The sequence below is a fragment of the Arvicola amphibius genome, chromosome 9, assembly GCF_903992535.2.
Source record: "Arvicola amphibius chromosome 9, mArvAmp1.2, whole genome shotgun sequence".
In the NCBI taxonomy this organism is placed as follows: Eukaryota; Metazoa; Chordata; class Mammalia; order Rodentia; family Cricetidae; genus Arvicola; species Arvicola amphibius.
The window spans coordinates 95,643,079-95,656,058 of record NC_052055.2 but is presented as its reverse complement, the minus strand read 5'-3'; the positions used below and the strand labels follow the sequence as shown (position 1 = coordinate 95,656,058).

The 12,980-nt window shown below is 46.7% G+C and overlaps 1 protein-coding gene across 2 annotated transcripts in view; it reads right to left on the bottom strand.

Moving 5' to 3' along the window:
* Positions 1 to 7,024, bottom strand: part of Il1r1 (interleukin 1 receptor type 1) — a 69,295-nt gene extending 62,271 nt beyond the window's left edge. The window contains exon 1 of one of the 2 annotated variants that reach the window (XM_038341297.1): positions 6,679 to 7,024. The gene's annotated coding sequence lies outside the window, so the exon portion shown is untranslated. The remainder of the gene's footprint in view (positions 1 to 6,678) is intronic. The other variant, XM_038341294.1, reaches the window with a different exon arrangement.
* Positions 7,025 to 12,980: the final 5,956 nt, after the last annotated feature.

Below are 12,980 nucleotides of genomic sequence, written 5' to 3'. Positions count from 1 at the left end.
GAACACTAGGTCTAAGTTTTTATCTGGTACCCTCAAGGTGGCAGGACCCTCCTCACTACCTCCTCTCTGCATTCATGTTGGTAATCAGCAGCCAGTTCAGGCTCAGGGTAGATTGACAACTGCTCGCAATTTCCTGTTTTTTTTTTTCTATGCTCCCACTCCTCTCCCACCTGTGAAGCCTGGCACAGTGGAGTCGAGAACTGGCAATTCGCCCAGGGAGTCACTTCTCAGAAATAACTCCTGTCCCTGTCCCTGGACCAGAAGACAAAGCTGACAATGACCATATGTCAAATGGTCAGTCAGTTTAGCAATAGATGAGAACGCTGTTTGTTAAGAGAAGCTTTGCTTCTAGGAAACATAAAATTTATTTTAATAAAAACGCCTCTATGGCCATTTTAGACAAAGCTTTTTATCATTTATCCCATGCCGAGGTCAGGGCTTGGTAAAGCACAGTTCCTTCACCCAATGCCACTCCAGTCATGACCTCTTGAGGTAAAAACAGCAGGTACTGGTGCATAGGGTCCACTGGTCCCCAGTATCACCCGAGGGAACAAATGCAGTCCCCAAGGTTTAAGTGTGGAGGCTCCCACTCCATCATCCTATCCTACAACCTAAATCCACCTGAAGTTCCCAATAAAATCCAGACTCCTATCTCTGTCCCAATGCCCACCATGATCTTCCCTTGGTCTCTGTACCCAGCTCATCTGGTACCCTACCCCCGGCCCTTCACTACCATTTGAGGATCAGAGATGATCCTCAAATAGACGTTACTTGATTGTTGAATTTGAAACAGGATCTCCTCTCACTATGTAGGACACATTGGTCTCAAATTTGTTTGGGATCTTTCTGCCGCGGACTTCTGAGAACTCGAATGTGGGTGTGTGCCTGATTCTTCAGCCAGAACTTTTACAATGTTACACCCTCCCTCTACGTTCCATCTCTTGCCTGATGCCCCATCCTTTCCCCTCAAGAAGTCTCAGTTATTAGACTAAGGCAGCTCTCAGCCATTAGTTGTCTAAACAGCCCTTGAGTCTTTCATGGTAATTACCACATGGTCCTCCAGCTCACACATCTGCCCAGCAGTGGCCAGATCCCCTTCACCTACCTTGGCGTCCTATGGCTACACACACAGTAAGTCCTCAAAAACTAATTGCTAAGTGACTAGAAGTCATGATGAAGAATTTTTTGCAGCCAAGAGAATGGATGTTCAGCTTCATTCATATTCTGGGACAGTTTTAAAACACGCTGGACTTTTGAAAAAACTAATAAAACACATCGAATTCACCTTTTTTCCCTTCAACAAAATCTAGTTTAAAGGACCTAGGAGATGGCCCCGTGAGAAAAGCACTCGCTGCATAAGCATGAGGACATGGGTTCAAATGTCCCAGGGCTGCATAAAAACTAGGTTGGGCAGCATGAACCTGTAACCCCCAGAACTGAGTCGGGCAGAGACAGGTGGATCCTGGGGACCTCTGGCAAGGCACTCTAGCCAAAACAGCAAACTCCGGGTAGAAGGGAAGACCCTGTCTCAAAAAAAAAAAAAAAATGAGAAGAAGAGCAATGGAAAAAGTCACCTGACATCAACATCTGGCCTCCACACATGCACGTAAGAGTGAGCACACGCACACACATGCACACACACGCACACGCACACGCGCGCACACACGCACACATGCTTCCTAGGCAAGCATAATGTACATAGAGCATCACTTTCAGATATTTCTAATAAGGCTGCTCATAGGTATCAGCTGGCAAGGAGTGGATGGGAAACACGCATATCTGAGTTGCATTTGGCCTATAGGACTGTGTGCTTGAACTTGTGCAAAGTGACAGGGGCAAGCTGTTGTTGATTGCAATCCTAATGAGGACAGCAAAGGGTTACAAACAACTTCAGTGACCTCCAGGGAGTTAAAACACAGCTTGTTAGACACAGAGACAAGGTACAGAATGGCGTGCCCTGTACGCGAGGAAGTAGTGGGCACCCATAAAACAGCCCCCAGGAGAGCAGCTGCCACAAAAGACCAGAGAAAGAAGGGGCCGCAGAAAGGAGAGAGGTGAGGGACACTTTGCCGAACAGGCTCTTAAACCGCAGAAGTAGGTAAACTGTGTGTCACCTACTACTTAAAAAAAAATCAGTAGCAACACGATATTCTTTCCATCTAGATGATCCCAGAAGTTACATTTATGAAGGAGATGTATAAAGACCAATAAACCATCCGCTGTTCGTATTTATGTATCCTACTTTGAAATTACAAGGTTTCGTTCGGGCTGGAGATGTAACTCAGGGTTACCGCTGCTTGCCTAGACTGCAGAAGGCCATGCATCCAATCCACAACACTGCTAGCAAGTTATTTATATTCAAAACTCCAGCAGTTCATGGAAACGTTTAACCAAAAGTAAACAGAAATCCACTATAATTGTGTTCGTGCCCATATCATAACCAGAACAGCTAAGCAGAGGGAAGACAGAGAAATCGCTCCTGAGAAACTATAACTGGCTCCACTCCTAAGCCTGCACCTTATCCTAGCCTTCTCGGGGAGTCTCTGAACTTCCTTGGTGATGGCGTGGAGGCTCTGCGGATGGAAGCAGAAAACAGGTTCCCGCCTATTTTAAGCACCTATCATTTTTATGTTGAGGAGATAAAGCGAACCCCTGTCGACTCCGAGAGATTAAGCATGAGCTCCCCCTCACCTCCACGGGAAGACCGACTTGCCTGAGATTGCTGCCTCAACGCCTCCCAAGGCAGCAGAGCCATGATCTCAGGACTTTTGACGGAAGAAGCACGAACATCAGGGCTCAGCTGTCCAGAACCCGTGGTCCATGGGTTTGAAGCTAAGCACATCTGATAGAGGTTGATGGGTTGCATGGAGGTTCTACTTACTGACATTCTGGGTCTTGGCTTGCTCATCTGGCTCAAGAGGAGGAAACTAACGAGTATCCTTTACCTGACCTGGGACAAAAGTGTCTGAGAATGTGGGATTTTTTTTCTCTTTACACCTTGGACTATGTGCATGAAGATGAAGAGACACCTTGAAGGCAAGATCTAAGGATAGACACAAGACCCACTTGTTTGACCTGCATCTCCCGCACACTATCTGGCAGAACGTTTTGAGTAATCTTTTGTAGGAAGCAAAGTTTCCTGAGTGGAATTTTCCATTTGTGGCATCGTGCAAATGTGGCTCATAAAGTTTCAGCTTTGGGATTCATCTTTGGTGATGCTTAAGTTCATGTGAGAAATATGGGATAACATGTATTTTTTTAAAAAAAAAAAAAAAGAACAAAAGAAAAAACCCATGATGTGCACACACACCTAAGTGAACCACACGGACTGCAGTAGCCCAGGACCACATGACATGACATTTTTCCTGAGTCCACTGGGCTCCAGAGTAAGGCTGTCTGCACCAAGAATCCTACCTCGGTGCCAACTGCAGATGAGATTTCATCCAAGTCATTTCTCTATGCCTCAGCTTCCTAATCTTCAAAACAAGCTAGCAATAATGGTGCCTCCCTGTGTGGTTGTAAAAGGGATGGAGGCTGGGTCTCAGGTCTGCAAGTGCTTTGGCCAGCAGAAGCTCTCATCCCCAGGACAAACATCTGCTAGGTCCTGACCGGCACAGGAGGGCTGGGGAGAGAGTCAACCTCTCTGTTCTCCTCCCCCTCAAGTCATGCTCTGGTCAAGTCCACATTTCCTTGCTTAGAAACACCCGTTAAGAACTTCACAGGCACAAGCAATAAAAAAAAAAATCAATCTGGCCACCCCAGAAAAGCCCTATCTGGGATGATTTAAAAACAAAAACAAAGCATGCAGACAGTGGCAATGCCTGTAAGGGGGATGGCATAGTGTCCTAAATGCACATGGACAACAAAAGGACAAGTTAGAGACTGTTCATCTCCAGCATTCCACATGCGGTTGGAGCAGAGCAAAGGTTGCTGCTGAATCTAAGTCAACTTTAAAGACGAGATAAAACCACAAAAATGAGGTGGTCCCCCCCACCACCACCACCATAGGTAAAAGTCAGAGCAAAAGAAGCAGGCCCCACCCCCTCGGCACACTTTCAAAGGAGGTCACAGACCTCCGAAACTGGGTTGGCAGAAGTTACCGTAAAAGGTCACTACTTTGATGTTAAATAACCAGAAGAAGAAGAAAAAAAAGATAAACTGAATTCAAAGGACAGAGAAGCCAGTTTCCAGAAAGGTTTTCTTTCCCAAAGTCAATCAACACGATGAAAATGCCCTTTGCCAATTGTTCAGGCTAGCACAATTCAGATAGACAGACAGATAGATAGATAGATAGATAGATAGATAGATAGATAGATAGATAGATAGATAGAGACAGATAGATAGATAGACAGAAGATAGATAAAATCAGGGCTAGTGACAATGTTGGCAGATTGTATTCATACATAATGGAAGGGGACTTCCATGGAGCACTCCTAGGATAAATGGGCTCTACCTCTAGGGACTTATCCCAAAGCGATATTCATGAGGAGATGCAAAAAGATTCAACCGCAATGATGTTCTTCATCACAGTGCTGATAATAGAGAAGAAAACAATGTCTCATCGACCAAATAGACCAAATAAGATTTGCAGCATGTTTTAAAGTGTGAGGCACAGCGTGTGTGCAGTGACACACGTGGGCACGTGCGGAGGCCAGAGGGTGTCCTCTGGTGTCTTCCTCAACCATTTCGCTACCTTTTTATTCCACCTCCAATTCTGAGACAGGGTTTCTCACCGAACCTGGAACTCTTCAGTTGGCTAGACCGGCTGACCTGTGAGCTCCCAGGCCCTGCCTGTCTGTCTCCCTGGTGCTGGAGTCATTGACACTCGCTGGTACACCAGCTTTCGCTGGATAACTAAACGCAGTTCCTTGTCCTTGCACCGTGAGCTCTCTCTCTCCCCACTGAGCCGTCTCCCCAACCCCTATAGCTCTAATATAAAGAAATCCATTACTATAAAAAGTTGCTCACACTATGTTGCTGGAAGGTAAATTAGGGTAATAAAATATAAGTAGTATGAGTTTATTTCTTAAAAATGCAGACATATTCAGAAAGCAAGATACTCACTAGCAGTACAGGTTAAATCTCCCATATCTGAAATGTTTGGGACCAGAATGGTTTGAATGTCAGAAATTTTTTGGTTTGGAAATATTTATAGTCTTCTATTATTGGGTCTTCATGATCCACAACACTGATTCCAGACTGAAACATTCAGACCAGACTTTTCAGACAAAGGATGCACAACGGCTCACTCACATGTTCCTCTTGCAAGCATGCATCGTTCTTGCCTATCTTTTATTATCTGTATATACTTACCTGTGTAACAATGAACAAGTACTGTCTGCCGGTTTTTGAAAGGCATCTTCTAGAAATAGACCTTCACCATTCCTTGATAACGGCAGTCAAGGTTTCTAATTTGACTGTCAGGCTTCTGCCAATAAGGTCTGTGGGCCCAGACTGTTATGTGCATGTGTGGTTGAGAATGACTTTATGAATCTTTCAAAAAATGACTTACGCTACTAGAAGGAGCATGCTAATCTCAGAAAGTATTCCCCAACCTTCTGGACAATTCTCGTTTCCTCACTTCCCAACAGAACATCTTGTTTATAGTGAACGTGGAGGATTGGCGCTGAACACACAAACCACAGGTGGCCAGTTCGTAAATGCTGGCACGTACCAAACACTTTGGTCCTTGACTGTCTTCACTTTTGGGAGAATTCCTCCCCGCATGCTAGCAATCCAAAAGCTCACCAACACAGCACAAAACTAGCATCGTTCACAAAATAACTTGGGATCTGTGGATCTCAATCAAACTGAAGACAGTACACTTCATTTTGTTTCCCCTCCCTCCCTTTGTTTTCTTATTTCCTGTCTTTATTTTTTCTGGCTCTGCCCCATTTTTGTTGTTGCTGTCGTGATCAGAGATATAACTGGTGAGGTACAAGGTTAAGGTGTCCAGGAAGAAATCAGGGCAAAGCTGATACTCCTCATTGAGAATACATACACAGTCTTCTCCGTCGCCATATACACCACTTCCCAACAGGGAGCTAGATAGTGAGACTCTGTCTCCACAACGAAACAAAGAGGAAGAGGCGTGCACGTGGTTTTAAGGCTGTGTTTTAAACCTCGTTGAGGGAAGTGTGCGCAAGTGTTGTCTATAGAGTACATAATGACTTCATAGGGAACCAGCAGCTCTGGGGATAACAATGCAGGGTGCTCAATAAACTCTCTAAACAGTGGCCACTAAGGCGTTTCAAACGACCTCACAAAATGCCCTTCCCCTTATAACCATCGCCGCGGACGCAAAGCCAAGACTATGATAACATAAAAGTAGCATAGCGTAAGTGATGTCAACTGGTAAGTGTGCGCATAAGCCCTAGATGCACTTATACCGTACAGTTTCCGTGTATTTCATAGTGAACCTCCCACATAATGAAACCTAATCACAGGCGATCTTAGCATGCTCACACACGCATCTTTATGGTAAGTGTGCCCACAGAGACGCAGAATATCAAGAAACCCCACGTCTCCTTTCAGTGAACAGAACAATGTTATCTTAACTCTGGTTCCATTTGTCCCTCCCAACTAGCTCATCGGCGTGTAAGTAAACCTCTCTATACACCCCCAAAAGAAGGAAAAATACTGAGACAGAAAACCCTAAAGTGAAGCGAGCCATCTTACCGTCAGTGTGGTTCATGGTTCGGGGCACCAGGAACTCTGACGACCCTCCAGCAGTGGTTCTTCCCGGGATGAAGTCTGCTGACCTGATGCTGGCTATTCAAAACAAAACTCCCTTTTGCGGTCAGTCCTGGACAGCGTTACTTGTTTCTCTCCTTCTAAGAGAGCACTGGGCCGGGTCTTGGGGGAGGGGGGGCAGCACAGGAGTGACAGCTCACGTCTTGTCAGACGACCCAGAGAAAGTGGGTTCCTGATGACGCCTGTGTCAGAACCCTCTTGGGGCTTTAATCCTGCCGTGACACATCTGGGGAACTATGAACAGGAAACGCAGAGCTAGGCAGTCAGCCAGAAGCATTCAGCAAACGTGCCAAGCCCTTATGAAATGTTAGTACCGTGACTGCACATAAGTCTCCCACGTTTCACAAGGCAGGCTTTCTCTCCTTGTCTAACCTCACATTAAATCTAGATGAGGCCACTACCTACACCCGGTCTAGAGTTGCTGACCTGCTCTGAGTTCTTCACAGGCAGAGCCTGGCCTGGGATCCCATCCCATCCCATCCCATCCCATCCCCCTACACACACCTACACACACACACACACACACACACACACACACACACACACTGCAGAGCAATGTCCACTGAGACAAGTCCCCAGGCAATATCACAAGACGTCATTCAGTTCGACAGAGGGATGGGACCCAGAGCATCACAACTGCCAGCCTAGTGCATTCTGAGAGAGAGGATAGGGCAGGGTTTTCTCACGTACTGCCCTCCTGGGCCCTGCACTCAAGAGAATGCTGTCAATGTCACAAGAGCCTGGCCTGTCACCACGCTGATCTTGACTCTGCCAGCGCAGCAAGCGAGTCTGCTAACTGCGTTGATCTTGACTCTGCCAGCGCAGCAAGCGAGTCTGCTAACTGCCTACTCTAGGACTGAAAACCCTGTCAACAGGCCGTGATGGGCATCCTGGTCACTGTCATTACCCTTTCCTAGATGTCTTTATGCAACTCAGAATGTCTGTCACACTAACTGCAGAAAGACAGTGGCTGACCTTTGTTATTGACGTGCGTGCTTGAACCCCTTTGCTGTCGCTTTCCTTCCATGGGACCCCACACAGAATCTCTCCCCTCTTCTTTTTCCATCTCTTCATCCGGTATTTTCCACTCTTCCCTGGAGAACAGCCCCCTTGGGCATTCTGGGGTGATGCCCCCTCTTTAGACTTTGCCTTCTCTCTGGAAGAGCTTGCAGGGATCTGGGTCGGGCTTTCTTCTGGGAAACGGTTTTCGACCTGTTTCAAAGATGAGCCTGCTATATTAAGTTCCTTTCCCAAGATGCCTTAGCAGGGCAGCGGTGGAGCCTCATCTGCTGTAGCTCTTTGAGTTTTAACCGTGATCCAGACGAATGGTTTGGGAACAGGGTTTGTCCAGTCAGGAACTGTGCGGTTTCCTAAGAGTCTACCTCACCCTTCTGGGTGCCCTTTCCTGGAAGGCCTCGTGCCAGGCAGCCACCAGGCAGCTATGATGAGCTGGTAATTAACAAAAGCAAAAGACCCAGTTAGGCACAGACAGGAATGACGGCAACCCTGAGTGACTGCCATGGGATGGGAGGGCTAGGTAAACTTGGGGTGTTCTTGTGTCAATTTCAAGGCTCCCTACAATGGGGAGACAAGTCGGGGCCACACGGTGAATCCATGGACACTAAGACCTAGCCTTGCAAGACAGCGAAAGGTGTCTTTCCACCCTGGCTCCAGTGTGGAGCTGGTTTGGGAAGTACTGACCTGTTCCAACACTGGGTTCAGCCACAGGTCTGAAGGAAGGAGGCCCAGGGACAGACTCACGGGCAGATCATCCTTGGCCTGGGGTATGTCTTTGGGGCTAATCCAGCCAAGGGAGATAAGCCTAATTCTGGGCAATAATGGAAAGCTTATCCTGATGACAGTCACTATTGGTGCCTTTTTTTTTTTAGAATGTCATGCATTCTTATTATGCATTCTGATAAAATTCAGCACCCATTCCCTCACCTCAACTCTCCTCTATCCTCTACCCACCTCCCAGCTACTAGTTTTCCTTCCTTTGTCAAGCCTTTCCTAAGACAAGCACGGATCTAATCTCGAGGAGTCCACACACTCAGGGAGAACCTTCCAGGGAAAATAGAGGAAGTACCCTTCACCAATCTGACCCAGACTTTCTCTGGACTTTAAGAGATGGAGCTGGTGCATCTTTCTGGCATTTTAAGCTGTAGCAGGTGAACCAGGGTTTCAGTGATCTGAACCCCGACTGTCCTGACAACCACAGCAGAGAGCAGTGATAGAGGAAGGGCAAGAGGGAGTAGACTGTGGAGAAGGAGCCCTCCCTGCCTTTCCTCAGCACAAACAGCTTGCCCATTCCAGTCACTGGCTCCTCCCTGGCATCTGCTTCTCTCTCCTCCACCCTTCCTTCTCCTCCCTTCCTCCAGGCCCCTTCCTCTCCTCCAGTCCTTTCTCTATATTCTTCCTTATCTTCCATGTTCTTTCACTTCTGCTCCCTCCTCCTCTCTCATTTTCCCCCCTGGTCCCTCGCCACAGCCCTCCACAGCCCTGACCCTTCTCTCTCTTCCTGTTTCTCTTCCTATTTTCTTCTCCCTCTTTTGGTTTTCCTCGTATGAAGATACAAGATAGGTAGGGAGGCTCTGAGTGGACCAGAAACCATCAGACAAAGGAGAAGTTGCCTCCTGGGGGGGGGGGGGGCGGCGGCTTACAGCCTGCTGATGCGCTTACAGTGAAGCTAAAACATTCAGAAACACAGTGTCTTCTGGGAGCCACTGACTTAGAGGGTGAGCAGTGCTTCATTCCAGAGATGCTTCTGACTTCATAGGGTAGGTAAAGCAGAGAGTGGGGTGTAGAAGGGCACAGAAGGGAGAAAAAAAGGAGGAGGAAGAGGAGGAATAGAAGGAGGGGAGGAGGAGAAAGAGGAAGAAGAGGGAAAGAGATGAGGAAGAACAAAGGAGGAGAGGAAGAAGGAGGAGCAAGAAGAGAGAGGAGAATGAGAAGGAGGAGGAGGAGGAGGACTAGGAGCAAGAATCTACTCAGTCTTCTTCTTCTCTTGTCTCATTCTCTTCCCTTCCTCCTCCTCCTCCTAACCTATCCTCAGCCGACTCCTAAAGAATAAGAAGAAGAAGAAGAAGAAGAAGAGAAAAGAAGAAAGACAATAGCAGGACACTAACCCACCCAAGCCACTAAGCATTCTTCCAAGTAAGAGACTGTTACCCACACTTCTCCCTCTAGCCAGTTCAGTCTGATCTTATTGAGCAGCCAAGAGGAGAGGTTCCATATGAAGGAAGTTTCTGGTCATCATTTTTTTTTACTGCAGATTCTTCTCCCACACTGAGCAAGGACATATTAGGAATATAGACAGTCAGTTAGCAGATAGGAAACCCATACGTACACTCCTGTCTGGACTCTCTCAGCTGACTCCTAGTCACCCCCAGAGTTCAGGGGAAACAAACAGTAATAGATGCCAATAAAAATTCAACACCAGAAGCAAATGGAAAATTTCCCGGACTCTGGGTTTCTTTCTGAGTGCTAGAGTCCATGACACTCTGAGCCAGCTCTAAAGAATTTAGTGTTAAAGGTGTCAGGCAATGTGGTTATAACATAGCGTCACCAGAAAACGTGTCCTTGGAAGGACTCTAAATTGCCTGTATTCATATATTAGTGCACGAAAGGTCACAAATAACTCCCAGAGTTCCTTGGAAAAATGAGCAACTCAGAAGTAATGTGCATTTATAAATATGTTTATTGAAACTAAAATCCATGTGTTTCCTCCATGAGAAAGGGGGTTGAAGAAGCATGGACAATGTGATATGTATGATGATGCATGAACATATGTTTACATGCGTGTGCAACTCTGTTGCCAGGAGTCTAACCTTGGCTCTATGGGTCATCTAGAAAAAAACAATAGGTTTCTCTTTCTCTGAGTCTGGAAATCAGCTGCTCTTTACAGACCCTTCCAGTGACATACTCGGTTAGTTTAAGCTTTGTCCTCCTACGCAGGGCCAGCTGCTGTGCCTTGCCCAATAGCCCTTGGCAACCTTTGTGGTCAGCCTGGGGGAGTTAGGCTTAACTGTTTGCCTGCAGACTTTACTCTTGTCCTAGGCAACGGCCCAAACAAGTCAGACCATCCTGTGCCTCTGCCAATCTACCAGACCCCTCAGGAGAATGTGTATCCTTGATCCTCTATACCTGCAGCTAATAACTTTTTCTCTCCTGAGCTCCTGGGATTTTTGAAGCCCAGATCTTTGAAGGAGCAGGCACATTTTCAAGTAAATTATCACTGGGCTTGTCTTCTGGTGCTTACAGAAGACAGGCTGCCGAGAGAAATGATGAATTGACCAAGAACTAAGCAAGTAGAACGAAGCTCATTCAACCTTTTGCTCCGTGAGACTTTCCTGGCGGAGATTAAACTAAACAGGAGTTAGTGAAAGAAGGCTTCTTGTATACAAGGTGGCTAGTTGGGCTGGATACAAAAGATGTCCATAAATGGGTCACCTGGGAGAGTGGGATCTAGCAACAGACTCCAAGTTCTACAATTGATCCCTTCCTGACTCTCTCATGCACGGCAGACACTCTCCTCCCAGGAAGGAAGCCGCTGAGCGGGACATACATGCTCAGGGCACTCTTCAGTTGTCAGAGCCAAGGGACACAGAAAGAGAGAATAAGTGAAAAGAGACATTTTTCTCAAAGTGCTATGGTTTGATGTAATTAGTCTCTGAAGGTACCTGCATCAGAAGCCTGGTTGCCCCAGGGAGCAATTTAAAGAAGTAAGTGGGGGGCAGGGAGTGACAGGATCTTTAAGAGGTGGAATTTAATGCAAGGTGGTTGAGTCACCATCCTCAAAATGGAGTGATGTTTTTAGTTCCCAAATGAGAGTTATTAGGGAAGAGCAAATCTGGCCCCTCCCGTCCCGGACTTCCTTTCTCCCCCTTGTGATCACTCCCTCATACAGGTGCAACCACCATGATGATGTCACCCATCATGTGACACAGTCAAGGGCCCATCAACCAAGTCAGAGTCAAGCCTTTGGAATTGGAAGCCTCCAGAGCATGACGTCTTTTGTCTCAAAGTGCCTAGCCTCTGGCATTCTGTTACAGCAATAGGAAACAGATGTTTGCAGAGTTGTAAGGTTGAAGTTCAATTTAAAGAAGCCAGATGGTAGAGTACCGAGGCCACGGATGAAGAAGGGGTAGTTTCTCAAAGCAAAGGAGGGAGATGGGGAGCATAGCACTGATTCTTACAGTACACAGACAGCCCTGCCAATCTTAGTGCATTGTGTGGAACTGGGTGCATAATGGCAAAGTCACGGAACGGTCACATGCAAGTCCCTGAGTAATCAGAATTCCAAAAGGATGGAGTCATAAGCCAAACGTAACACTGTGAAATCAACACAGAGAAATCTAAAATCCACCTTACTTTTTGGACAAGGCAAGGCACACATCTACAAAGGCATGGGTAGGAAAGAAAACCAACCAAATGTCTGGGCTGCCATTGACTGGTATGACTCCTATTTAAAAGGAGACTGTATTTAGCTGCCTTGGTACACTTACAATAATTAATTAATGGGAGAGGTGGTGGTCATCATCAAGGCTGTCTCCCAATGCAGTGTTTTTTAAGCACCCTCCCATCTCCCATCAGAGGAAACTCTTGTCAAGGGCTACTCGTAGCCAGAGAGGACCAGCGGGGACATCCCACCTGCAGGAAGGCTACCTGAATTGTCTTCTGTGTACCCGAAGTCATCAAACCAGGGCAGGAGCTAGCTCTCTGTAGGTAGTAAGGGAAAATGGCCCTTGGTAAAACTGCAAATTGTTGTAGTAGAATTCATTCTGGGATTAAAAGGCAGATTAATAATTAAAATGGCAAAGCCAGAAGCAATGAAGATGATAACACAGAGGCCGCACAGCTGAGGATGAGATAACCAAGCTGAATAGATAAAGGAAGGACGGAGCTCTGGGCCAGCGACAGAGGCCAGCTGTCTCCTTCCCTCAAGCCTTTGAAGAACACATAAGACACTACTGTTCTTCTGTATATTGTGGCGAGATGCAGATAAGTATAGCAGATAACAGAAGAGAGGTGGCAAGAAAGTCCTGCCCTATTTCAGGCCACTCTGTAGACAAGAAGATAATGAAGAAGACCTGGCACTGCTTCTTGGTAACTATGAAGAAAAGAGTTTTGTGTATAATTAGCAGCACTTGAGACACCTTCAAGGTCAGAGGTAGCACTGAGACACCTTCAAGGTCAGAGGTAGCAACACCAACTAGTGATGAACGGCT